The sequence below is a fragment of the Mesocricetus auratus genome, unplaced genomic scaffold (assembly GCF_017639785.1).
Source record: "Mesocricetus auratus isolate SY011 unplaced genomic scaffold, BCM_Maur_2.0 Super-Scaffold_100019, whole genome shotgun sequence".
Lineage (NCBI taxonomy): Eukaryota > Metazoa > Chordata > Mammalia > Rodentia > Cricetidae > Mesocricetus > Mesocricetus auratus.
The window spans coordinates 7061113-7086003 of NW_024429200.1; the positions used below are offsets into that span (position 1 = coordinate 7061113).

The 24891-nt window shown below is 43.8% G+C and overlaps 1 protein-coding gene across 4 annotated transcripts in view; it reads right to left on the minus strand.

Annotated features, from left to right (window-relative positions):
- The window catches only part of Cald1 (caldesmon 1), a 176796-nt gene that overhangs the window by 93419 nt on the left and 58486 nt on the right, over window positions 1–24891 (minus strand). For 3 of the 4 annotated variants that reach the window (XR_005869763.1, XM_040728736.1, XM_040728735.1), the window contains exon 2: window positions 19257–19345. The gene's annotated coding sequence lies outside the window, so the exon portion shown is untranslated. Of the gene's footprint in view, window positions 1–5282; window positions 5302–19256; window positions 19346–24891 lie in introns of those variants that run through there. The other variant, XR_005869764.1, reaches the window with a different exon arrangement.

Sequence of the window (24891 nt, forward strand, 5' to 3'; positions counted from 1 at the left end):
TCCCTCTGAGGGTGCTTAGGTTGGTGCTCCTGCTATCAAATCTGAGCAGGCAGGAGAGCATCCCTCTGAGGGTGCTTAGGTTGGTGCTCCTGCTATCAAATCTGAGCAGGCAGGAGAGCATCCCTCTGAGGGTGCTTAGGTTGGTGCTCCTGCTATCAAATCTGAGCAGGCAGGAGAGCATCCCTCTGAGGGTGCTTAGGTTGGTGCTCCTGCATCAAATCTGAGCAGGCAGGAGAGCATCCCTCTGAGGGTGCTTAGGTTGGTGCTCCTGCTATCAAATCTGAGCAGGCAGGAGAGCATCCCTCTGAGGGTGCTTAGGTTGGTGCTCCTGCTATCAAATCTGAGCAGGCAGGAGAGCATCCCTCTGAGGGTGCTTAGGTTGGTGCTCCTGCTATCAAATCTGAGCAGGCAGGAGAGCGTCCCTCTGAGGGTGGCTGGTGCTCCTGCTATCAAATCTGAGCAGGCAGGAGAGCATCCCTCTGAGGGTGGCTGGTGCTCCTGCATCAAATCTGAGCAGGCAGCAGCTGCTGCTTTGTGGCTGTGCCAGCACTGTGCTTCTGCCTGTGTCTTGGAAGTGTCAAGGAGCAGTGAACATGCAGCCCTGGGTGCTGAGAAGACTGGGAAGGCACTGATTTGCAGGGACAGCAGCATAGGTAAGCAACCCCGCGTGGTTACTGTGGCGCCCCACACACACAGTTCTTTCTCCAATTCTGCCCCTCCTACTCCCCTCCTTTCATTACTAACTTGAGTGTCATTTTTCTTCCCTAAACACAGAAAAGCTACTTGTGATTTGGGGATAGGCTGGGTATGTACCTGTGGGCACAACAGGAGAAAGAAGGAACCACAAAGGTATGTTCTGTCATGCAACTGCCCAGACAAGTGCCTTTGCGGATAGCTGATGGGAAGCAAAAACATGTCTGTGACCGTGTGATACGACTCTTGGTTGCTGTGTGTGTGTGTATTTGTGTGTATGTGCGCTTATGTCTGTGTGTGTGTGTGTGTGTATGTGTGTGCATTTGTCCTATGGCAGAGAGGTACATTTGTAGAGATGGCTCTTGGCTGGTCTTAAGGCAGGACACCCTCACGTCATACCGTTCCTGTGTAGGAGAAGTCATGTCAGGGTAGAATTTGAAGTGATTCCCCCCCTTCTTTGGGGAGCAGTGGCACAGGTCCCCAGACAGCATGGCTTGTTTCCTCCCCTCCCCCCAGCCAGCACTGAATAGCTTCCAGGAAAACTGGTTAGGAAGTAGCTCACAGCAAGCAGGGTGATGAAACCTCCAGGCAGAGAGAGTTCAGCACCTGTGAGCTCTTGGGTGTCATGAGAGAGAAGCAAGCTAAAGGAGGCGTCCATGGATGCGACAGAATTCCTGAGAAACCTCAGGGAAATCTAAACGTGGTGCAGGGATTACTGTCACGCTGTTCAAAAAATGACTATGATGGACTCCTTTAGTTAGTAAGTAAGCAGCCTTTGTCAGGACAGATATGTTCTTACCCAGGGATGTATTTGTCTTTCCAATACGGTTTCTCACACTGGGCTTTTAAAGACTGGTGGGCTCCATGATTTAGGAGTATGTGGGTGTTGCAGGTTTCAGAAAGTGTGGACACGCTGTCTTTTCCTCAGCTAAAGATTCTGCAGACCTCACGGTCCAGGAAAGAGACAGGATGGGAACCCAAGCCCTTTCCTCCACACCTCACCAGAACCTCAGGGTCTCTCCATAGCTCTCTCTTCCTTTTTCTGTGCTTCCAAAGGGGTAGAGAGATAGTATTTTTGTGTGTGTGTGTGTGTGTATCCCTCCCCCTCTTTCCCCATAGCTTTGGATGGCCTGGAACTCATAGATATCCTCCTGCCTCTGCCCTAGAATGGAAATCAAAGTATATTCATATCCAGTAAACCTGATTCTTTTCCTAAAAACAAACAAACAAAAAAAACACCAAAAAACAAAGAAAAAACCCCAAAACTCAGTTTCTTTTTTCTTTCTTTCTTTCTCTTTTTTTTTTCTTTTTCTTTTTTTGGTTTTACGAGACAGGGTTTCTCTGTGGCTTTGGAGGCTGTCCTGGAACTCGCTCTGTAGACCAGGCTGGCCTCGAACTCACAGAGATCTGCCTGCTTCTGCCTCCTGAGTACTGGGATTAAAGGCTAGCAACACCAACACCAGGCCTGAGCTTAATTTCTTGTTAGTATCATCTAACCAAGAAATAAGTGTTTTTATTCATAGAGTGTATGAACATGCATGTGTGTGCACTTGCATGGGTGCATGAGTGTATGTGTGTGTATGTCTGCATGCAACTGTGTGTGTGCATGTGTGTATGTGGTGTGTGCATATGTGTGCATGTGGGGAGGAGATACTGATGTTTGTCTGTTTTGAAAAGGCAAAAGATGTTTGTTCATTAACAGTGATAAATTTTGGAATCATTATACAACAAAACAAATGTTTCTCAGGGTTTTCAGATTCCCGCCATGTTATTCTTTGAGATTCAGAGACAATCAATTATTATTTCCAGTTTTTAAAATTAAGGTATTTTCAACATTTAACAGTCTTCATATCCTATCATTTGCATAGCTAAAATTCTTCTCTAAAGAATAAAGTACATGTGTCAGGTGTGGTGGGAGGCAGAGGCAGGTGGATCTCTATGAGTTTGAGGCCAGCCTTGTCTATGGAGTGAGTAAGTTCCAGGACAGCCAAGACTGTTACATGGAGAAAGCCTGTTTTGAACAACCAAAACCAGAGAGAGAGAGAGAGAGAGAGAGAGAGAGAGAGAGAGAGAGAGAGAGAGAGAGAGAGAGAGAGAGAGAGAGACAAAGAGACAGAGACACATATACAAAGAGAACGTTAAAGTTCTAAACTCCAATTCCTCAAAATGTGTCCTTATTTGGAACAGAGTCTTTTCAGATGTAGTTAAGGCAAGGTGATTAAGATAGACCCTATTCTAATACAAGGGTGTCCTTATTTAAAAAAAGAAAGAAAGAAAATTTGGTACAAAGGGGAACAGATACAGAGGAGAGATAATTTGAAGACACAGAGAGAATGCCGTGAGAAGGTGGACGCTAAGGAATGACACGACTCCTTCCTTAGTGTCTTCAGAGAGAACAAGGTCTCGTGTACCACTTGACTTGAGACCTCAAACCTCGCACACCGTGGGACTTTGTTACAGCAGCCGTAGGAAACTAACATGCTCTGTTTCTAACATCTTGCAGGACTACAGTACATGTGTTACAGTTGACAACCTGATGCTAATATGTACTCAACTCCATGGAGAATACTCTGCGATTTTGTGACATGCAGCTGTCATGTGTTCTCTGTATAGAATAGCCTCTTTGCCCTGAAAATCCCCCAGGTTCCATCTGTCCTCTTTTTCCTCAAACTGACCCTGATCTATGATCTTTTTATGCCTCTGTAACTTTGACTTTTCAGAGTGTCATATTCTCAGAATCACCCATTGTGTAGATTACCTCTTCAGACTGGCTTCTTTCAGTAACAAGATTTTACATTTCTTCCATGTCTCTATTTTTCTGAGACAGAGTCTCATTTAGCTCAGACCCTCAGACTTACTGTGTAGCCCAACCTAGCCTGAATGGACTTCTTTGTCTTAACCCTCCAAGTTCTGGGACTACAGGCATGTGCCACTATGTTCAACTTCTTCCAAATCTTTCCATAATGAGATAGCTCTGCTATGTTAAAAAAGGCAACTTATGAGGTAGCTGTTATAACTTCCCCATCATATAGATTGTCAAAATATGTACTCAATCATTATACTGTTCTAGGGTTAATCTGGTACTCAATCATTATACTGTTCTAGGGTTAATCTGGTAGTTGGTTTCACTTGAGAGAACAGATTAGGAGTGCCTTTGAACAGTTCCGAGGTGACATTTGTCAGAGTCCAATTTAATTCTGGACTTAGAGTTGAGATCAGAACACCCTTTAGAGCTCCCTTGCCTTCAGCCTTACATCCACTTAAACCAGGGAGTTAACAAGTCACAAAGGATCTCTTATAAATGCTTTGTGTAGGTCATTATGGGATAGTATGATATTTGATACCATGGTGGTAAATCTTCAAGTGTCATATCTTTGATGTTTTACATTTTTTTCCTCTGATACCACACCTTCTTTATCATGTACCTTCTTTGTCTAACTGGCTATGTCCTCGCCCTCACTGTAAGCATCTCTCTACCATCACCAGGAATTCTGATCTCCCATCACTTGTGACTGTCATTAGATAAGCTCTTTTTTAGCTAGTTTTTTAAAGACTTGTTTTATTTTTAATTATATGCCTGAGTGGTTGACTGTGTGTGGATATATGATATGCACTTGCGTGCAAGTACTGGAAAAGGCCAGCAGAAGGCATTGGATCAGAATGATAGACATTTGCAAGCCTCCAGTGTGGGTGCTGGGAACCAAGCCTGGGTCTTCAGCAAGAGCAGCAAGCGCTCTTAGGTGGTGATGCATCACTAACCCCTAAAACTAGTTTTGCATCCAATGAAGCCTCACAAAATCACTTATACAAACAATATTCAGTAAACACTTTATATGGCATTACTGTGGTGACCTCAAAATGAGAGCTCTAGGATGCAGCAATAACATGAAGAAGTGTTTGCCTTCCCGGATGCTGTATTTCCTTACATTTGTCTCAGTTTCATGTTTCTTCAAGCTTCTGTCGACTCTAACTGCTATGGTTTGATAGAAGTTTGGTTCCGGATAAGATGACATTAATAGGTGGTGTGACATTTAAGAAGAGGACCTTAGTAGAAGGTTAGACAGGTCCTGAACTCCCTGAAGTTGGAAAGGAACTAGGGTAACTCTCAAAGGACCCTGGCAGGTCTCTCACCTGAGCAGCTATGAGAACATGATTGGTGCCTTCCTGCTCTCTGACTTCCTGTCTTACTATAGGAAGATCTCTTCCTACAGGTACTCTGGCCATTGAGATGCCATCCACCATGATGTCTTTACAAGAATGACTGAGAAGAAGCTAATTCCTTCTTTATAAACATTCATCCCCAGACATTTTGTTATAGCAGAATAAAAGAGACTAATGTACAGGCAGGTCCACTATTTACTTCAACCTTGGGTCATGCCTATCGCTGACTTTTGCTCGCAGAATTCAGGGCTTGATGGGAGAAATTCAGGGACATATTTTGTCTGTTCCAAAGATTTGTCTTAATATCAGCTGTGCCATTGGTGCAACTCAGTATTGCTTTTCTTCATCAGACAGATATTGGGTGATTTCTGGGTACAATACATCCCAATAGATTCTCCATCACTGTTCTTCAAAGTACCTGTACTTACCTCAGTTATTTAACTGGACCCCTGCCCAACAATGCTCCAAACTTAGACTTAGGAGACTGGAAAAAACAAAAACAAAAAACAGCTCTCTGAGTTTTCCTTCTCTGTGAGTGAGATAGTTGGGCCAAATGACAATCAAAGACTCAACCTACTCCCTAGAAGGCTGAGACTTTATTCCTGGTCTCCTCTCTAGCAAAGACAAAGGGCTAAGCATGACATACCAATATTTTCTCTAAGTATAAATGATTTAAATACAAAGTAGATTCTTTTTTAAAATTGTACATCTTAGAAATCACTAATTCTTCTTTCAAGTTGATAGGGTCATGGCATCCGAGATTAATATGTATGCCTGTGTGTGTGTGTGTGTGTGTGTGTGTGTATACACAGAGATATGTGTTTTTCAATTTTCTTATACTGTGTTTTCATTTATTCTATCCCACCCGTCTGGAATAATCTCCCTTTCTCTCTTCACTATTCAGATTCTGTCCAGTCATTAATTCCTGACTCAAATTTCATCTCCTTCCATGATGCCCAAATGAAGACCTTCCTTAAAAGTAACATTCCCCCCTCCTTGGATCCATAACTCATTTTGCCAATTGATAATTTCACCAGTTATTTTCTTTAAGTAGAATTATTGATATTTTACTTTTAGTGTGTTTTCATGACATAGTCACATAAAAAAAAACTCTTCATGACTGGGCCATAGCAGGCACACAGGAATTGCACCTTGTTTGAGCCAATGCATTTTTATACTAGATTACATCATTTTGAGTATAGAAATTTAGTTCCTATACTCAATTCATCTCTCTGCACTTTATTAACTGTAGTGTTTACAAAGTAAATCAAAGACCTTGGTACTAGGTTATATATGAATCTCAGAAGTTATATAAACGCACGTTTGTGGTAGTTCCACAGTAAATCTGCAGTGTTTTCTTTATGACTGTAGAAAGTGAACTTTCATTCATTAAAAAAAAAGTCAATTTATCAATTTGCTTTGCTCTTTTGGAAACCAAATAATTCTTTGGGGACTTAACAACCAAATAAACAAATTAGTTGTAATGAACAGTTTGGACTTAATTTTAGCTCAACCTTTACCGTCTTGTTCCAAAACTTTGTGCTACTTGAAAAATAGTCATCACCAGAGCACATTTCTCAAGACCTACAACATGGCTGTAAAAATTAAAACAGTCAGGCTGAGGAGCCTTGTGTTCTCAGTTTATTTCTTCTCTCTAACCACTGGGCTTCAGCGTACAAAGCTCTCTAACAGAAGCTTAACAGGCTATGGCCTGGCTTTCCCTCTTCCTCGCTGTTCAGTCCACTCAAAGCACCTTTTCTCTATTCGCATTTCTCCATTTGTGAAGCAGGAAACATGCTGGCTGTCACACCACTCATGGCAATGTTTCCGGGACCTTTCTTTGGCCTTCTGGAAGCTGGCCAGTGTGGAATTATGCAATGATGCTGTTTTTATCTCCCACTCGGAAAGACAACATGGGTAACGGCTGTAAGTGGCATCTTGAAGTGTCAGTGTGAACACCACCACCTTCATTTGGATGCTTTCTACGTTTCTCAAAACTCTTGAGATTATCTCTATTTGATCTGCCCAAGTATGAAGAGGAAATTCATGCCCATTTAAGAAACGACACTGGGAAACAGGTAACGTTGGCATTAGCTTCTGAACCATAGCACATGAGTAGGAAACCAGGATTGATATTGGACTAAATCCTAGACCAACCTGGAAGCTGCTTAGAATGATGAGAAGGGAAAACATAGAAAACCGTGCTTCTGTCCCTTGTTTAAAAGCTGAGTTGTTTTTCCTTAGTGTACTCAAGGAGAGCTAGACTGAAAGAGGCAGGTTAGTAAGACTCAGCACATGGACACTGATATTTTCTTAGACCCCAGAAAAGGTTCTCTACTAACTACACCCATGTGATTTAATTTAATAACACAGATTTGGTAAAAAGGAGAAAAGGTCTGGATGTACCCTCTAAATGTATATCTCAATAACAAAAGCATCGACACAGTTATTGGACATAATTCAGATGTCAAGTGAGAGCTGGAACTAATATAATTATCCGAGGAGTCTCATGGATTAGGTGCTTGCAGCTGAGAGAGAGAAATACTACTGAGGTGTGAACCCCCATCCCTGGAAAGGGTTGGGTGGAAGTGGCCTGTGGTTTGGGTGTGAAGTATCCCCCACAGGCTCATGCACTTGAACACTTTTGCCCAGCTGGTAAGGCTACTTTGGGAAGCTGTAGAACCTTTAGGGGGTGGAGCCTTGCTGGAGGACATAGTCACTGGGGGTGGGTCTTGAGGTTTGACAGACAGCTCCACGTCAGTCTAGTCTGCTTCCTGACAATGTGATGGATCACCTGCTTCTTCATGATTTCCTTGTCACGGTGGATGACATCCCTCCTTAAACTGAGTCAAAATAAACTCTTCCTTCTGTAAGTTGTGTTTGTCATAACAAGAAAAGTAACTAATGTGAGGTGATATGGCCATTTGTGAAAAGTTAAAGTCTAAAAGATTTTGTTTCTTTTTCTTTTTTGTTTTTTGAGACAGGGTTTCTCTGTGTAGCTTTGTGGATCAGGCTGGCCTCAAACTCACAGAGATTTACCTGCCTCTGCCTCCCGAGTGCTGGGATTAAAGACATGCACTACCACTGCCTGGCTAAAGTCTGAAAAAATTTTAACCACAGAAGTCTATGTTGTCCAGTCAGTTAATTTAAATATGAACAAACTGAAATTCATTGAAATTAAAATTAAGTTCCTCAGCTTCACTAACCCCATTCCAGGTGCTCAGAAATCACAGATGTTTAGAGGCTGCATAAAAATTCAGAAAATGAAATCCAAGTATAGTGACACACACTTTAATCCTAGCCCTTGGGAGGCAGAGGCAGATGCATCTCTATGAGTGTGAGGCCCGCCTGGTTTACAAAGTAAGTTCATATAGCCAGTGAGATTCTGTCTTCAAACAAACAAACAAATAAGAAAATGGGGCTGATACCTTATTCCATGAGCACTTGAGTTTTTTAAGAAAAAAAAAGTCAGTGGTCAATCATATATATTTCCAGTGCTTAGGAGGCAGGGACTGGCAGATTCTTGAGGCTTCCAGCCTGCCAGCTTAGCCTGATCAATGGAATCTGTCCCCCAAAACCACCAAGATAGAAGGCTCCAGAAAATTGACACTGAGGTTGTCCCTGGCACCCATGTAAGCACATGGACCCACACATACACACACAGTAACACATATGCATACATATGAAAGAATTAACAAAATGTAAGGCGTGATTACAGAGCATCACCTAGAAGCACCAAGAATTCTCTAGATTTCCCTTTTGGCACCTCTCTGTAGTCCTGCGGGCATCTTTTGGCTGGGTCAGTGTTGTTTGATGAGGCACTAGTGACTGAGAAAGTGAAATGGTTGGCCAATTCAAAAGAGGCTAGGGTGTTCCCTGAATATGGATCCCTCTTCACACTGAGCAACAAGGTCCCAGAGCGGTTTATGAGGAGACCAGAAGGTTCCGAGCCTCCACATGTTATATCTGACCATTTTACTTACTGACTGCCCTTTGTGCTAAGTTTGTTCCTTGACACTGCCAGTCTGGTGACCAAATTTCAGATTCACAGCCAGGTTGAGAGACCCGTTTTTGTTACCAGGAACAGCTCCAAGGTGTATCCTAGAGGCATTGTGTTTAGGGCAATGTTTTTGTGAAGGGCTGATAGTATATTAGTCACACATTAATTGTTCCATAGTAGATGTTTTGGCTTCTGTTGGTCTTGATCATCTAATGCATCTCTGTAATTTATGAATCCACTAAGAAACTGTTTTGAGAAATTTATAACCCACAGTGAAAAGTGCTGAAACCAAACCAACAGACATGATCCATTAAGTCTTTTGGACACAATGGTTACATAAGTCAAGCATACAAACTGACAAATGAAATGAATTGGAACACATTTTCTTCTTTCCACGTGAACCCCTCAAACAGCAGATCCAACTGCTTTGTTAGTGGGGAATGGCTTTATAAAAGAAATGGCTCACATTGGGGACTTACTAAAAACCAATACACTCAGTGACTTGAGTCCAGAATTGATCCAGTAATAAATTCCTACAATGCACATTGTGTACAGCTTACTTGTGACTTACTGGGTACATGTCTATCTTCTCTGATGATGGCGGATTCCTTCAGGTGATAATTTTTGTTACCCTCCAAAGTTCTTAGCCAATTACTTTTCTTCTACTCAGTCACTTCATGTTTATTAGATTGCTGCATATTACAGGGCATCGCTTATTCCCTGAAACTAACTGGTACACAGACAAGCAGGGGAGGCATTATCTAAAGGCCTCATTTCCAATGTAACTCCTGGGGACCTTGGCATTGGTGTTGGTGGTCGAATGGAGCTCTGTTTTATGTTTTGACTATAGTTGTGTGTTCTTTTCCTCTGCGGAGGAATAACCTTGTGCTAGACAGAAGAGCATTCAGTTTCAGGAAGGAGGGTGTAGACAGACATCTGTATCAGAAGAACGAGGACACAAAGAAAAAGAAGACGTCCATGAGGAAAGATGAGAGTCAAGCTTGAATGAAAAGCTTCAAGTTTCCATGGCCTTTGGAAATGCCACTCCTCCATCATAATTAGAAAACACTGACATTGAGAGCTCATTTAAATGCTTCCATCGGTCTGGGAAAAAAAAAGCGTAGCCCGACTTCGCTCTCTAACCATGCTCAGTAATTAGAAACAGAAGGCATAGTTCTGAATGTTTGCCTATGGGCCTCCCATTCCCAGGCCGGGCTTCACAACCCAGTGGCCACACAGGACTTATCAGTGGTCACAGAACTTTTATCTTCATCAGAAGAATGTGAGATTGCCATGGGCATTCCCAGGAAGAATATGGAGACCCTGGGTAGCACCCAGATTTTAAAATACAGGGAAGAGTGCCATCGTGCCTCCCTGTAAAACTGCTCTGCATTTGAAAAGTAAGTCATCTCCAGGATGGCAAGATCCACAGTCGACCCAGGGCAGTCAAAAGCAGGTCTCTGTGACACCCAGCTCGCAGCACCATCCAGATTTGTCTCTGCGCACAAGAAAGCTCTTTGCTCATGGCTGATTCTTGATATTTCTGTCCTCCTGCTAGAAAGCCCATGCTTTGCAAAATGCAGGCGCAGAACCCAACCTAAGAAGCCACAGGCAGCAGGTTTGGCTTCTGACAAAATCCACAAAGGAAAGCGGAAAAGGGGGACTTGTAATTAAGGACTTCGATTTGACAGGACCTCGTTTGTCAAATTAAGACATGTGGCCACCACTTGCTAAAGGATCTTGAAAAAAAAAACACGACTTTTTAAAAAAAAGATCATTTCTTGTTTTTCTGCCTGATCTAAAACCTTTTGGGGTCTCATTTGCATTTTTCAATTATTCACACACAAAAGCTGTCCACACTCTGAGAAAGATGACTAGGCAATTTTGTATCAAGTAATCAAAGAGAGTTCTGCCAATTTTAGAATAATTAAATTTCAGCAGTTTGATATAAACAGTTCCAAGAACTACATGTGGCTTACTAAAGTATAGATTACAAGTAGTCAGCCCTGTGGCCAGCTGGCAGTCTGCTCCACCCATTAAAACAGAATTGGTCAGAATTCGGAGTATTATTTTTCTCATCCCCCACCACTATTTTTCCTGCATCCACATTTGTTTCTTTGGGAATGTTTTCAAATAGACAAATAATAATAATAATAAAACTATTGTGAAATTTCACCTCTTGTAAACAAACCAGCGTTTCTCTTGGGAAGTGTCAGGGCTCACAAGCCATTCCAATGTCAACCCTGTATATTACAGGGCAGCAAAAATGAGATGGCGGGAATGAGCTCACCCTGTCCCCACTCAAGGTGAAGTGTGGGCACTGAGGAAGTGGATGTGGACATGGAGTCATGTGCCTCTCAGTGACTGCCTTTACCAGGTAGGCTGGCAGGCCAGAATCCCTTGATAATAAAGATAATGTTTCATAGATCCAATTCCACTGGACTGAGTTAGTTGTTTGAGAGATTAAAACAACCTGAAGCTGGGGCTGAAGAGGCGGCTCAGCAGTTAAGAGCACATGTTGTTCTTGTAGAGGACTCTTTTTTTATTTATTTTTATGTGCATTGGTGTTTTGCCTGCATGAATGTCTCTATGAAGATGTCAGGTCCTCTAGAGCTGGAATTACAGACAGTTGTGAGCTGCCATGTGGGTGCTGGGAATTGAACCCAGGTTCTCTGGAAGAGCAACCAGTGCTCTTAACCTCTGAGCCATCTCTCCAGCCCCTTGTAGAGGACTCTTGCCCAGTTCCATAGTCCGCATGGTGGCTACCACAGCCTGCGACATTAGTTACAGGGGATTCAATGACCTCTCCTGACTTCCTCATGCACTGAACACACACACATGGTGCACATACCTAATACATGCAGGGAAAACACTCACAAATATAGTAAACAATGTTTTTAAGCAGTTTGAAACTACTGCTATCTTATGACATTAACTATAGCCTGCATGGCAGATACAATCTGGCAAGTTTAAGTTGAGAAAATACAGATAGGCTTGACTAACCCATCTCACCAGGATTTTCAGTAGGCATTTGTAATGGAAGGAACGTGTGGTTAAATGAATATGAATGTGTCATCATACAAAAAGTCCTTATATGTTCAGTTGTCTTATAAGCTTCTTTGTCTTCCTCGTTGTGTTTGAACCAAGCTATAATCAAGAATGGTTGAAGGTCTAGGATTGCCACCACAGGGATAGTGTCAGCAAAAAGCAGTCAATAAATATTTATGAAGTGTCAGCCATGTACCAGACACTTCATATGGTGTGCTGGTTATATTTTTTTTCAATGACACAAGCTAGTGCCATCTGGGAAGAGAGTACCACAGTTTAGAAAATGCCTCCATGAGATTAGCCTTAGTCAAGTCTCTGGGGCATTGTCTCAACTAATTATAGATGTGAGAGGGTCCAGCCCTCTGTGGGCAGTGCCAGCGCTGGGCAGGTTGTCCTTGGATGCACCTGAAAATGAGCCTGGGAGCAAGCTGGTGAGCATCTCTCAGTAGTCTCTGCCTTACTTCCTGTATCCAGGTTCCTGCCTTGAGTTCCTGCCCAGACTTTCCTTAGTGATGGACAGTGACCTAAGATGTATAAACCAAGTAAACCTTTTACTCCCAGGCTGCTTTGGCCATGGTGTTTTACCACAGCTATACATCAAAAACTGTGGTGTGGATATAAGGTATGGATGTACCTATCCCACCTGAGCCCACCATGTTTACAGCTGACGATGGAGCAATGACGGAAACAAAAACTGAGCTAAGTAATACCCAAGCTACCATGAGCGTGAGCTGTGGGAAGGTCTAATGGTGTGTGTGTGTGTGTGTGTGTGTGTGTGTGTGTGTGTGGTCAGAATGAACTATGGATGCTAACGGCTTTTCAGGCATGGGTGATATTCATCCATACACAGGATGGCACTCATAAAGGAACAGAAGTACTAGAGTTCGTGTTCATTCGCCAAATATAAATTGACACCTGTTACATGCCAGACACATCCTCTAACTGCAGATAGATAAACGCAAATCCTTTCCATTCCTCTCTTCTAAAGAATTGGCCATGGGGGGGGGCACCAATTCCAGCAAAAGAACAGCTGGTGAGAAATTGATCCCTGTACAGGATGTCTCTCAAGCAGCCTTCCACTCTGAATACTACAAACTGACCTTTTATTTGTTGACACACAGGCTCTGAACATCCATGAAAACAAGATGTTCTCCTGCTGTTTTCTGAGTTAAATGGATTTAAGTCAGGGTCTCGGTCAGATTTTAAAAACAGATGTTACATAGCCAAAAAAATAAAATAAAAATAAAATAAAAAATGCATTGACCCTAGCAAGGAGAGGCTGTCTCACTTCAACTTGACTGTCCTTTGGCAGTAGAAGGAGTGACCAGAGCATACCTTAAGGCTGGAAGCAGGCACGACTTGAGGTTCACTACTGTCTCCATTTAGCAAGCCTTATAGGTCAGGGGAGCTGCTGGGCACCTCACATTCCTGGAGAGTGCCTATCACTGAGAGGGCTAGTGACTGGAAGGTTTAGGTGTCTGAGGGGGCTTCTGGGAAAGGATAACCTCCCTCCCATGGGCCACCACCTTTGTAGACAGTAGCCTTCACACAGCTGCTTCTCATGCTCTACCTGTTTCACCCTCACAGATAAACACGGCTCTCCCTCAGGCCAAACTCATGAGACTTGGAACAACATATTCTCATCTCATTCTCTGGGACCTGCTTTTGCTCTCCCGGGTCCTGAAGTGCCCACTGCTCCCCGCCCCCATCCTGATCTCATATTTTGTTTTCTTCTAGAATCTGGCTCAACTCGTATCATTAAGACAGAACACCTCTCCCCCTGTCCCTACTGTACAGCCCTGCTGGCAGGGCACTCACTGTATAGACCAGGAACTTGTAACCATCTTCCTGCCTCTGCCTGCCAAGTGCTGGTGTTATAGGCATGAATCACCATGCCCATCCCACTCACTCGGTGGCTACACCACAGCTGCCAAAGCTGCTCTCGATAGGCAATACTAGATGGCTTGGCTATTCAAGTGTTTCCTAATTTCTCTTTGCCTTAATCGAATTTGAAGCTGTTCAGTGTTAGGCTTCGACATCCCCTCTTAGTCTCAAGTGTTTTCTGTGTTTATAGATGCGTGGAGATGTTTGCTGGATTGAATTTATTGAAAAGCATCAACAAGTGCACTTCTTGCTTCCACTCACCCAGCTCCCATTTGCTTCCTGTAGCTTCTAGGATAGAAACAGGGGCAGGCCAGTTCCTCAGAACACTGCCGTGAGAGCATCGAGGGAAGCACCTCACTGTGCGCTCCTCCCTCAGCTCAGCTCATCCTAGGAGTGCTTGCTTATCATGTGATCGCTCATTTACGCCAGGCGTGACAAACCAAATGCCTTTGGAGAAGTAAATATTTCACAAGTGGTGACTTTTGGAGAAATAGAAAACATATGCATCCCAAGAACATTCCGGTTCAAAACGTAAACAAGCAAAAACAAAGCAACAACAGCAACAACCAAAACGATAACCAACCAACCAACCAGCCAAACAAACATCAAAAACATGCGGTGGAAGGAAGTGCATTTCAGGGCACCTTGGACTCCCAGTTGCTGGTTTGTGACCAGTTCTGCAGGCTTTCACTGATGACTAATCATCAGCCAATGCCACCTCTGTAAGAAGCTACAAGTGGACTCATAATGAGCTTAATATGATCCCATGCAAGCTTAATTTAGACCAAGAGAATTGATTCAGCTAGTAGATAAAGTTGATAAACGCCAGTGTTCTGTCCTTGTAGCAATCTTTATTGTCCTCATGTCTTATACAGAGATGTCAAAACTCAGAGTAAGTGAGCTAGTCACAAAGTCACACAGCTAGTTAATAGCAGACCTGGGATTAATAATCAGGTAACCTGCTCCCGCTGTGTGTGCTTTCAATTGTACTTCTCGGCTACGTGAGACCTGCGAATGGATGAAACAAGGGACGCAGGGGCGAGGACCTGAGCGATGATCATGTGTGGTCTGGAAGGATTTGTATGCGCCTGCAAGGTCTTCCCAGGAGCCGTTTCCTGTCAGAGGGTTTGGCTCGCTTGCTGTTATAGTAACTTCATGCTGGATGTTTATTAATGAAGTAAAAATGAATCTCTTGCTTGTGTTCATTTGTGCTTTGGCAAACTGGTTTATTATTTCACTTAAGTGGGGGGCACTTGAGAAAATAAGCCGAATGCATTCTAAACTCTTGACAAAACAAACCACCACACTTCGCACTTCTGCCGTGTCTGTGTCCATTTCTGGGGAGATCTAGGCCTTGGGGGTTATTTTGGAGACCTCATTTGAAAGACAGGATATGATATTAAGTGGAAGAAATTGGACCTGGAGTTGAGGCAGGCAAGGCCATATCCTAATGAGAGTCCCCACCGCCTTCATAAGAGTCTGCTTCTGGTTCCTCTGATTTTTATGAACAATCCATTCAGATGCCATGACCGCCTTCCTCTGCTTATTATTTCCGTTCACTAGGAACAGCCGCTACGGTCCTCTTCTTTCCTTTAAATGTCATTCCAAAACCAGAATTATGGAAACAAATAATGTAGGGACATCTAGATGTCCCATTAAAAAGTGACTTCAGAGGAGGAATGGCAGACATCATGGTACATTGCAATGGTTTGCCTAAAACCACATGATGACATATTATAGGTGGATGAGGGGGACACAGAAATTTAAACTATTGTGACCTCACCAGGATGATGCCAATGAAAACTATGTAAAGCGTATCAGACACCACAATTTACATCAGTGAGTACATGACTGGATTCGCCAAGTTCTCCGTTGCACTGAGTTTTTAAAAGGATTCATTTCATAGGAAAGGAGCTGGAATTGCTAGCCTAGACTTAAAATAGCACTTGGGGTGGAGGTGATCCTAATCAATGTATGTCTGCAGGATGGATGACTCAGTCAGGAAGATGAATGTTGGAGGAAGTTGCAGCTAATGGCAACCACAGCCTTCCTCACCACCCTCAACTCATAATTACATCTTTAATTTACAAACTACTGGCCATTTATCTGGGGGAGGCAGTTTAAAAGGTCCCCAGAGTCTTCCTTTGTGACAGATGTCTTTAGATAAATTCTCCTTGTTTCACATTATGCTGATGACGCTGGTGTAGCTTGAAAATGTGCTCACTTCACCCTTGCCTACCAAACATCACGGCTTCCGTGCGACCCTGCATTTGGTCACGTGACGGGCAGGTGGGGCTGTAGTACCCAGCTCTCCTAGAGTATCAGACTCTAGCATATTGCTAGCCTGGGGACAGATCCAAATGCCAAACTTGAAACACAGTTTCTGATCAACGCACATGGCTTTTGCACCATGGTAAAGTCAAGAAATCCTAAATGCAGCCATTGTAAGTCAGGGACCACCTGCATTTATGAATTTTGAAAACTCTGCCATGAAATCAAGTTAAAAATCGTGGTTATAAATACTTATGGGGGAAAGTCTTCGACCATCTTAAAATGCTCTTAGAATGGCTCCTTCCTCAAAGCCCAGTGCTTTGGCATTGGCTCCCATTCTGTGTTCTCTGGACTTGAGGAACGCGCTTTCTTCCAGTCTTCGGATGCCCCCATCCACAATACATCATTTTTAGTTATTAAATAACAGGACTCCATATTACTGTTGGCCTCCTCCATCCTTTTAGAAAGTGTTTTCAGCCAAAGATATTAAACCCCTCTTTTCCCCTGTCAGCGGAGCAGCCAACATCCTGAGATCACAGCTCATTTGTACCGCACTGGCGTGAATACTCAGACTCCATCTGTCTCCAGCTCTTAAAGGCTGGTGTTAGAATGAATGATGGACTTTTTGTTTAGAATTAGGAAAAGGGGGATCTCCCCCCAAGTAATAACTTTAGCCTAAAATATCCATTTCAAGGAATGCAACTCTGCCCTTTCCTCTCAGAAAACTAGATGGAATTGAGATTTAATTTGGCATTGTTGGACCTGGGGCGTAGAAAATACTAGGAAGGAAACCGTCTCAACCCACTGCCCCCCACATCCAAGTCGGGCATTTGTTCTCTTACTGGAGGGTTGTGGCACTGAGTCAGGACAGAGGTAAGAAGAGTTTAGGAGTCCGTGGAGTCCGATCTTACTATTTTGAAACTTCAGGTGAGACTTCTGATAGTTGTGTTTCAGGCATAAACAGGCCAATCATTCCTTTGTCTTTGGTGAATATTCACCATACACATGGGAACCAGGGCCAGAAAGGAACTGTAGACAGGGCTGCTGGCACCATCACCTGCCTTTCCCCTGCTGCTGGTGCCCTCTCTACCCCAAACCCTGGCATTCTCTTCCATTAGAAGCTGCACTGGGCAAGACTGTGTTGTCTCATGGAAGTTCCTCCAAAGGCCAAGTGTAGTTTTTTGGCAAGGGAAACACCATCATGTGATGACAGGCTAGGATTTCTTTATTATTCTCCTAACCAACGAGAAGGTGGGAAGACCCTGAGAACCTGTGTTCCTTTGTCTCCTCAATACCTAGCCAAATATGGCACCACCCACACTCACTCTGAACGTACCTTGTGTCTCATGACAAAGACCAGGAGCAGCCTTCCGTACGGGAGGCTCCTGGATAGACGTGGGTTCCAGGCCTTCCCCAACAAGTCTCATTCTACACACTTGCAGAAATTCATAAGGAAGCATCATATTTTACATTTAAATTCTACTATGTATAGCACATTGGAGCAAATCTGAGCTAAGTAAGAGACCTAACACTTTGTTCAGCGTGTCCAGGGGAACTTATTCTGTAAAACTCAAGGAAAGATGGAAGAAAACAAATGCCTAAACTTCTCTTTCCATCTGGAGCCTCAACTGTTTTTTAACATATCGGCCCACTGTGGTTATAAACTCTCCCATTCCTGCTGCTCTGAAGCAAGAGCAAAGGCTTCTGGGTGCTTACAACTCAAAGCATGCCTTTCACATGCTCACAGGAAAATGGTCTCTTTCTTCAAGCCTGTCAGGTGACTGGACTTAATGAAACACAGTTGAGAGGCACCTATGCTGGCCGCTGGCCATCGTTCACTGCAATGGTCCCCGGCACAGCTCTTTCCTTCAAAATTTCCCATTTTATAGAAACAGAAATCTCTGTAAAATTCCAGAATCAAGTGGCATTTTGCGGTACCTCCATAATGATGGGCATCTCCTTCCTGGCTACTTTAGGGTCATAAGGAAGGAAGTGCCAGATGTACTTGAAAGAGAGCTGGCATTGCGAACGGTGGGGTATCCAGAGAAGGGGTTTGTGGACAGACCTCTGACAGCCACACAGTCCACACACACGCGCGCGCGCACACACACACACACACACACACACATACACGCACGCACACACGCGAGGGACAGGGGACAACTGACATAATGCTGAAGCAATAATTGCCTGAGGACAGTGCTAAATTCCTGAAAAACCTCCTCTCACTTAAGGCCGTCCTCCTCCCTCCCTCCTCCCTCCCTCCCTCCCTCCCTCCCTCCCTCCTCCCTCCCTCCCTCCCTCCCTCCCTGTCTTAGAAAGCCTCTCCTTGTGCTCCTTGGTGCTTCCACGGATGGACTTGTGGTGGTTTTAATAGGAGACACCACCCGAGCTTCCCCACCCCCCAGTCACATGTATTTAAAGCTTGGTCCTTGATTGGATGGAGATGTTGTTTGGGGAGGTTCTGTTTAGGATGCGGATCCTTGCAGGAGGAAGTCCATCACTGCAGGCGGGTTAGAGCCTGACCCTGCTGGCAGCTCACTCTGTTTCCTATTTACCCTTGAAGTGTGATCACTCAGCTTCCTGCTCCTGCCTCTGACCAACACGCTTCCCGGCATGATGGATGGACGGACTCTTACCCCTCTGGGGCTATGAGCGGAAATAAACACTTTTCGTCTTCAAGCTGCTTTTGGCCGTGGTGTTTTATCACAGCAACAGAAAAGAAACCGATAGGCTTGTTGGAACAGCAGGCCGTGTATTGCTCCTCAAATCACGAGCCTTCTCACAACCTGGAGCTTAGGGACTCCAGGTGGCTGAGTCACCCTCTTTAGTGCCTCAAGGTGATAGTATTAGTCACAGGGAGTAACTGGGTCACTACTGAAGAGAGGGAAATAAGACAGAAAGTCATCCCAAAACAGGAAAATGGTCCTCGGAACCTTGATAGATTCTACCCCATCCGATGAGTGCTAATTAAGCAAGGGCTGTAGCAGCCAGGTGGTACCCAATCCACTGAGTGACAGCTAAACGACAAAGGCTTCCCCAGGCAGGTACCTGATCCAGGAGTGCTAACTAATCAACAAAGGCTGCCCCAGGCAGCCTGGTTTTTCATGATGCCCTTTACAAGCAAGAATTTAGCAAGTCCGGCAGAAAGGTTGTGTAATTACTGTGAGCAGAGCCCAGGGAAACAAAGTCTACTCACCAGGAAGCAGTCAGATGTCTACTTCCGAGTCTTTGAACACCAACCCCTGTGTGTTGGACTGGAGGATCCTGAAATCTGTTATTGATTATCTGGAATAAAAGGAAAGTTGGAAGACAATTAGGTAAAATAACCTATAGTTAATGCAGAGTATATATTCATTCTTGTACATTTATTTATTATTTATTTTGTGAGTGTGTGGACACACATGTGCCACAGGAATGGGTGGAAGCCAGAGGACAGCTTGGGCTCACTTCTCTCCTCCTACCGTGTGGATTCCGGGGATCAAATGTGGGTTGTCAAGGTTGGTGGCAAGTGATTTCACCCACTGAGCCATCTCACCGGCTCTAGCTTGTCTATATTTAAAAAGTTTATTCTCTCTCGGGTACCACTGTTAGTCAGACACTGAGGAGACAACACAGGCCTGATATAGAAATAGTAACTGTGATCTGGTGGATAGCCTGGCAGGTAAAAGGGCTTGCCGTGCAAACCTGACCACCTGAGTGTGAATCCCCAGAACCCAAGCAAAGGTAGAGGCAGTCGTCCAAGGGTCTGTAATCTCAGGAGAGACAGGAGTTGGGGGCACGAGAATCTCTAGAAGCTGTCTGTCCAGCAGCCCAATGAAGGAATCTTGGTCAAAGATGGTAGAAAGGGGAGATCTGACAGGAAAGTTGTCCACTGACTTGTGTAAGTGCACCACATACACATAAATAAGACACACATGCACACATGCACACACACATACACACACAGGCACACAGGCACACATTCACGCACGCACACACACACACACACTGTCAGATGGGATTACCGTACATTCTCATTTTAAAGAAAATACGTGTAATAATCACAGAATTGAACCCTGAATTGCTCTAAAGGATGAGGCAGAGGAGGATGTATGACTGTACATGGGCTCTGAAAACAGGAAAACGGGGAAAGAACGCTATGCGTAGGTGGGAAGCCTCTTTTTGGTCCAGCGTGTGTATGTATGTGTGAGCTGTCCTGTGAGCCAGACAAAGGAAACAAAAGTAAATCACAAAGGAACTAAAAGAGACGTCTTTGCCTCCTATGCTCACGTCGCATATCTAAAGATGGGACGTGGATGGGTTTTCTGCTCTGTTTCAGGACGATCACCGTCGGTGGGAACTATCCCCCACTTTATCGAGTCTAGCTACAGCTGATTGTGCAGCGCCACGCACGGACTTCCTCTGAAATACTTGCCAAGCTCTCCGCAGGCCAAGCTGAGTCTAGACCAGACGTTGTCGTAAAGGAAGGGAAAGGCTAAGGTAAGGGGGGGGGAGCGAGACACATACCGAATAAGCCTGTCTTTCTTCCCCAGTCCCTAGCGAGCTGGTGGCAAACAGCCAGGCGCTATTATTTCTCCTTTGAGTTAACCATCTACCCAGGCACGAGGGGAAATGGGTTTTACATGAAAACATTCACTATGGGGGAACCGAGGTATAATGAAGGCAAAGGAGAGACTGTCTCCTTCCCATCAGATTTCGAGCACTCTTAACCCAGTGGTTTTCTTGGGTCCTTAAGAAACAGCTAAGCGAACTGTTTGGTGGCACAAGAAATAGCAATTAGCACTTTTCCTGGTGAGAGTTGGGTCAAAGTCATGAACAGGGCTCTCTATAATCATATGTGAATTTTCTTTTATTAAGACTGTTCTTTGGTATGATTTTCAAAGCGGATGCCAAGGAAGAGTTTCAGATAATGATTGTAATCAGGGGTCATTCCAAAAGTTAAACTAGAGATTAAAAAAAAATAGATGATGCTTTAGCCAGCATGAAGAACCGATTGAAGGATTAACTTGTTACCTTCCACAGATGAATTAGGGCCCCTTGATGTCAACGTTTTTACTTCTATTAAATAACTATTCTTCAGTCCCCCTGGGATTCATGGAGGGTCACTCAGAAAGGGTCTTCAGAGGTGTAATCTTAGCTGGTAAACACAAGGGTATGATATGGGTGGCTGGTGACTTTGTCCCACCCATAAGAGGGTTCCATTTGGTGCCCAGAAGGACAAGTACTTGTGTTGTAGATAAAGTTGGGAGACACTTCTTCACACTTGGGAACAAGGAGAATGCTCCGTGTGGTTTTACATGCATTCCATTCAGTCTTCTCCTCTAGATAGTAAGATGGAACACTATTTAATGATACACAGAGGAGGGGAAGCTCCAGGACACAAGGCTTGAAATGGGAAAGGAATGGGAAACAGCTATTTCAGTCTCAGTTGGCAGGAAGTCAAGTACCTTGTGGAGATGGATATTAAAATAAAATATTTAAAAATAGGTCTGTGGAGTTTAGTCAAAATGAGCCAGTGGCAATAAAACATTAATACTTGTCTCTTCCTCACATTTATAATAGCGTATGGAAGTTAGAGGCCTGTCAGGATGGAGGGGATGCACAGTTTTAGGGCATGCAGGCCATTTAAATAAACAAGGATGAGCAGACTGGTAATGCACAAGTCACTTAACCGCTTCTGGCCTCTAGTTCCTCAGCTCAATATGAAGCCATTGAAGTATATTTTTAAGGGATCTTCAACTCATATGGTTTATGTATAATCATATAATCATTTAAGGGAAAGAGCTGTGTTATGTACCTCAACAGGTACAAAAAGACCCTGTAGTTGTAAATAAAGTGCCAACTGCGCTCTCCTTTCCCAGACTACCTAGTCCTATTCCATCCCATCATTTTTAAGTGGTGTGTGTGTGTGTGTGTGTGTGTGTGTCTTATCTGAGACAAGGTTTCTCTGTGTAGCCCTGGCTTTCTGGAACTAAATTGTAGACTAGGCTGGCCTTGAACACCCAGAGATCTGACTACCTCTGCCTCCCGAGTACTGGGATTAAAGCAAGATGAGTATATTTTATATCTCCATGAGAAATAAAAAAACATTTCACATAATAATGCTGAGAGCTTACTGAGTGAGTTTCTTATGTACAAGAAACTTGGTATGTGCTATCTTGTTTAACGTTTGCCATCTGGAAGTAAAGAAACAGAGTTAAGCTCATTGTTGTACAGTTAATAAATGATAGAGTTGAAGTGAAGCCCATAATGTCCTGCTCCAAAGCTTTCTCCCTGACAGAACATCTGGGGTCGTCATAGCTTCCAAGGCTTTTCTAAGATCAGTTACAACAACTGCCATGAAACCAACTTTTAATGAGTTTGTCGAGTGTAGATAGACCAACTGAGGTACCCAGAATAGATTAGCAAGGAGCAATCTAACGTTAATATTGGAAACAACTGAAAAATTTGGATGAAATATAAGAAGATCTGCTCTACAGCATCAGGAAGCTGCTGCAGTAACTGGAATCTCAAGGTTCAACATCCTAGAGAAGCAGCAATGACTCCCACTCAGCAGTTTCTACCAAAGACAAGAAGAGAATTAAAAACACACAAGGGATGACAGTAGATGCCTGTAATCTTAGCACTGGGGAGGCTGAGGACTGCCTGGCCTACAATATTAAGTTCAAGGTCAGTCTGACCTATGTGGGGAGAGCCTGTTTCTTAACAACAAGCAGAACCAAGCAGAAACCAAGGAGCACATTTCTGAGGAACTGCCCCACAGGAGTTAACAGCAAAAACCTGGAGTTCACAAAGAGAATTCTACCCTGGGCTCTTGTATATTTCATTTGTGGTAGTTATTAACTACTATAAAAACATCCAGTACTCCACACTAAAAAGAATTCATTCTATTGTGTGGTCAACTATACTCTGAGAAAACAAAGGAAAGAGGAGGAAGTCCCTTGGGACCCTTGGAATGCTCACCCACAGAGATGAGGCAAAGTAGAGAGAGGTACATGAAGAGTTGCTATCAAGACTTCTCTCAGGTGGACTTCACCAAGACTATCACCTCAGTCCAAGTCTACGGCAACAAGCTTTCCCCACTCTTAAACTAACCAAAGACAAGAAAACTCCACATTGGGAAGGAACTAACATCACCCAGCACCTCAGTGGTGGCTAGTTTTTAGTTGTTGTCTGGAGCAGATTTTTGTTTTACATTTTAATTTATTTTATGTGTATGGGTGTTTTTGCTTGCTTTTATGTCTGGGTGTATGTCTGGTACCTCTGTGCAGGTGCTGGGAACTGAACCCAGGTCCTCTGGAAGAGCAGCCAGGCTCTTCATCTCTGAGCTGTCTCTCCAGTACCCCTGATTCGTTTTGATTACTGATTTGACCTGTGAATGTGGAATGACCTGTGAAGGAAGCCTCAATAAGGAATCGTGTAGATTAAGTTGACTTGCCCTCATGCCTGTCTTAATTGGGTTTATCGAGGTTAGAAGACCCATGATGAACTCGGTCAGGACTATGTTATGAACGGGGCCCTGGGCTGAATAAAACGGAGACAGTGGACTGAGCATAGTCATGCATGCGTACATTTATTATTCTCTGCTCCTGACTGTGAGCACAATGACTGACTTGATTTCCTTGCAACAATGGACTGCATCCTAGAATTGCGAGGCAAATAGTCCCTTTCTCCCTTCAATTGCTTTTGTCATGGAATGTTATCACAGCAGAAGGAAAAGCAATCCCAATCCCAATTTGATGTCTATTTGGAAAGCAACATCAACAACAACTAAATCTGACCTCTATCACGATGCTACTCCCTCCAATATTTTTAGATCCATTGTTGAACTAAATGTGAAACAGACTACTGTTATTTTTGGGGTGGGTGGTGGCAAGAAAGAGTGGGAAATACCTCCACATAAGAATTTTGTAACTAGGACATAAAAATACTGCTATGCCTCCCTCTATCACTGGTCCTGTTTAGACAGTCTTTCCTGAGCCTATGGCTGAAAAACATTCTTTCCTTTCTCACCATGGGACACAGGGGACCAGCTCCTATTTTGAGGTTCTTGATCCCTTTGTAGTTAGATTTTGCGCAGTCCAGGAGAGAGAAGGACCTAGTTTCCTTCTATGTGTAGCTCTCCAGTCTGCCTATCACTGTTTGTCTTTCCAACAATTTGTGTTTGCTTTATTTTAGTCATAAGTCAGGTGGATGCAGGCATGTGCACTTATATCTGGGCCCTCAATTTTATCTTAGTCTTAAGTCAGGTGGATGCAGGCATGTGCATTTATATCTGGGCCCTCAACTTTATTTCACTGGTCAGTGTGTCTGTCTAAATGCTAGTACCATGCTGGTTTATTACTATAGCTCTACAGTGTAGCTTGAACCAATTCCTAATGATTTATTGTTATATCCATAGTTTAGTGTATTGCTCAACCTCAGCAGAGAAGCTGCTTATAGAAGGAGATGGTGTTAACACAGACACTGACAACTGGTCTACATGCAGAGAACGAGAGATTGCTTAAGTGCTTATCCCTAACTGGGACGTCTATGTCACACCTCCTCCTTCTCCTAAGGCTGGGTGATTTTTGTGGAAGAGGAAAGTAGAAAGTTTGTGAGACCAAGAATCTGTGGATGACTATAAGGAAACCTTATTTTGCCATGCAGCAGAGCAGTTGCATTAATTCACATAAACTCACAGCAGTTGTGACAGCAGGCACAAGACCTGCACAAGATCAGGCCAGGCAAAATCCCAGCATGGAGTGGGGGGAGGTGGTCATAAGCTCCTACCCCTAGCTGAGGAGCTATTAGCAGTTGATGACTGCTAGAGGGGGTTCTCTTCAAGGATA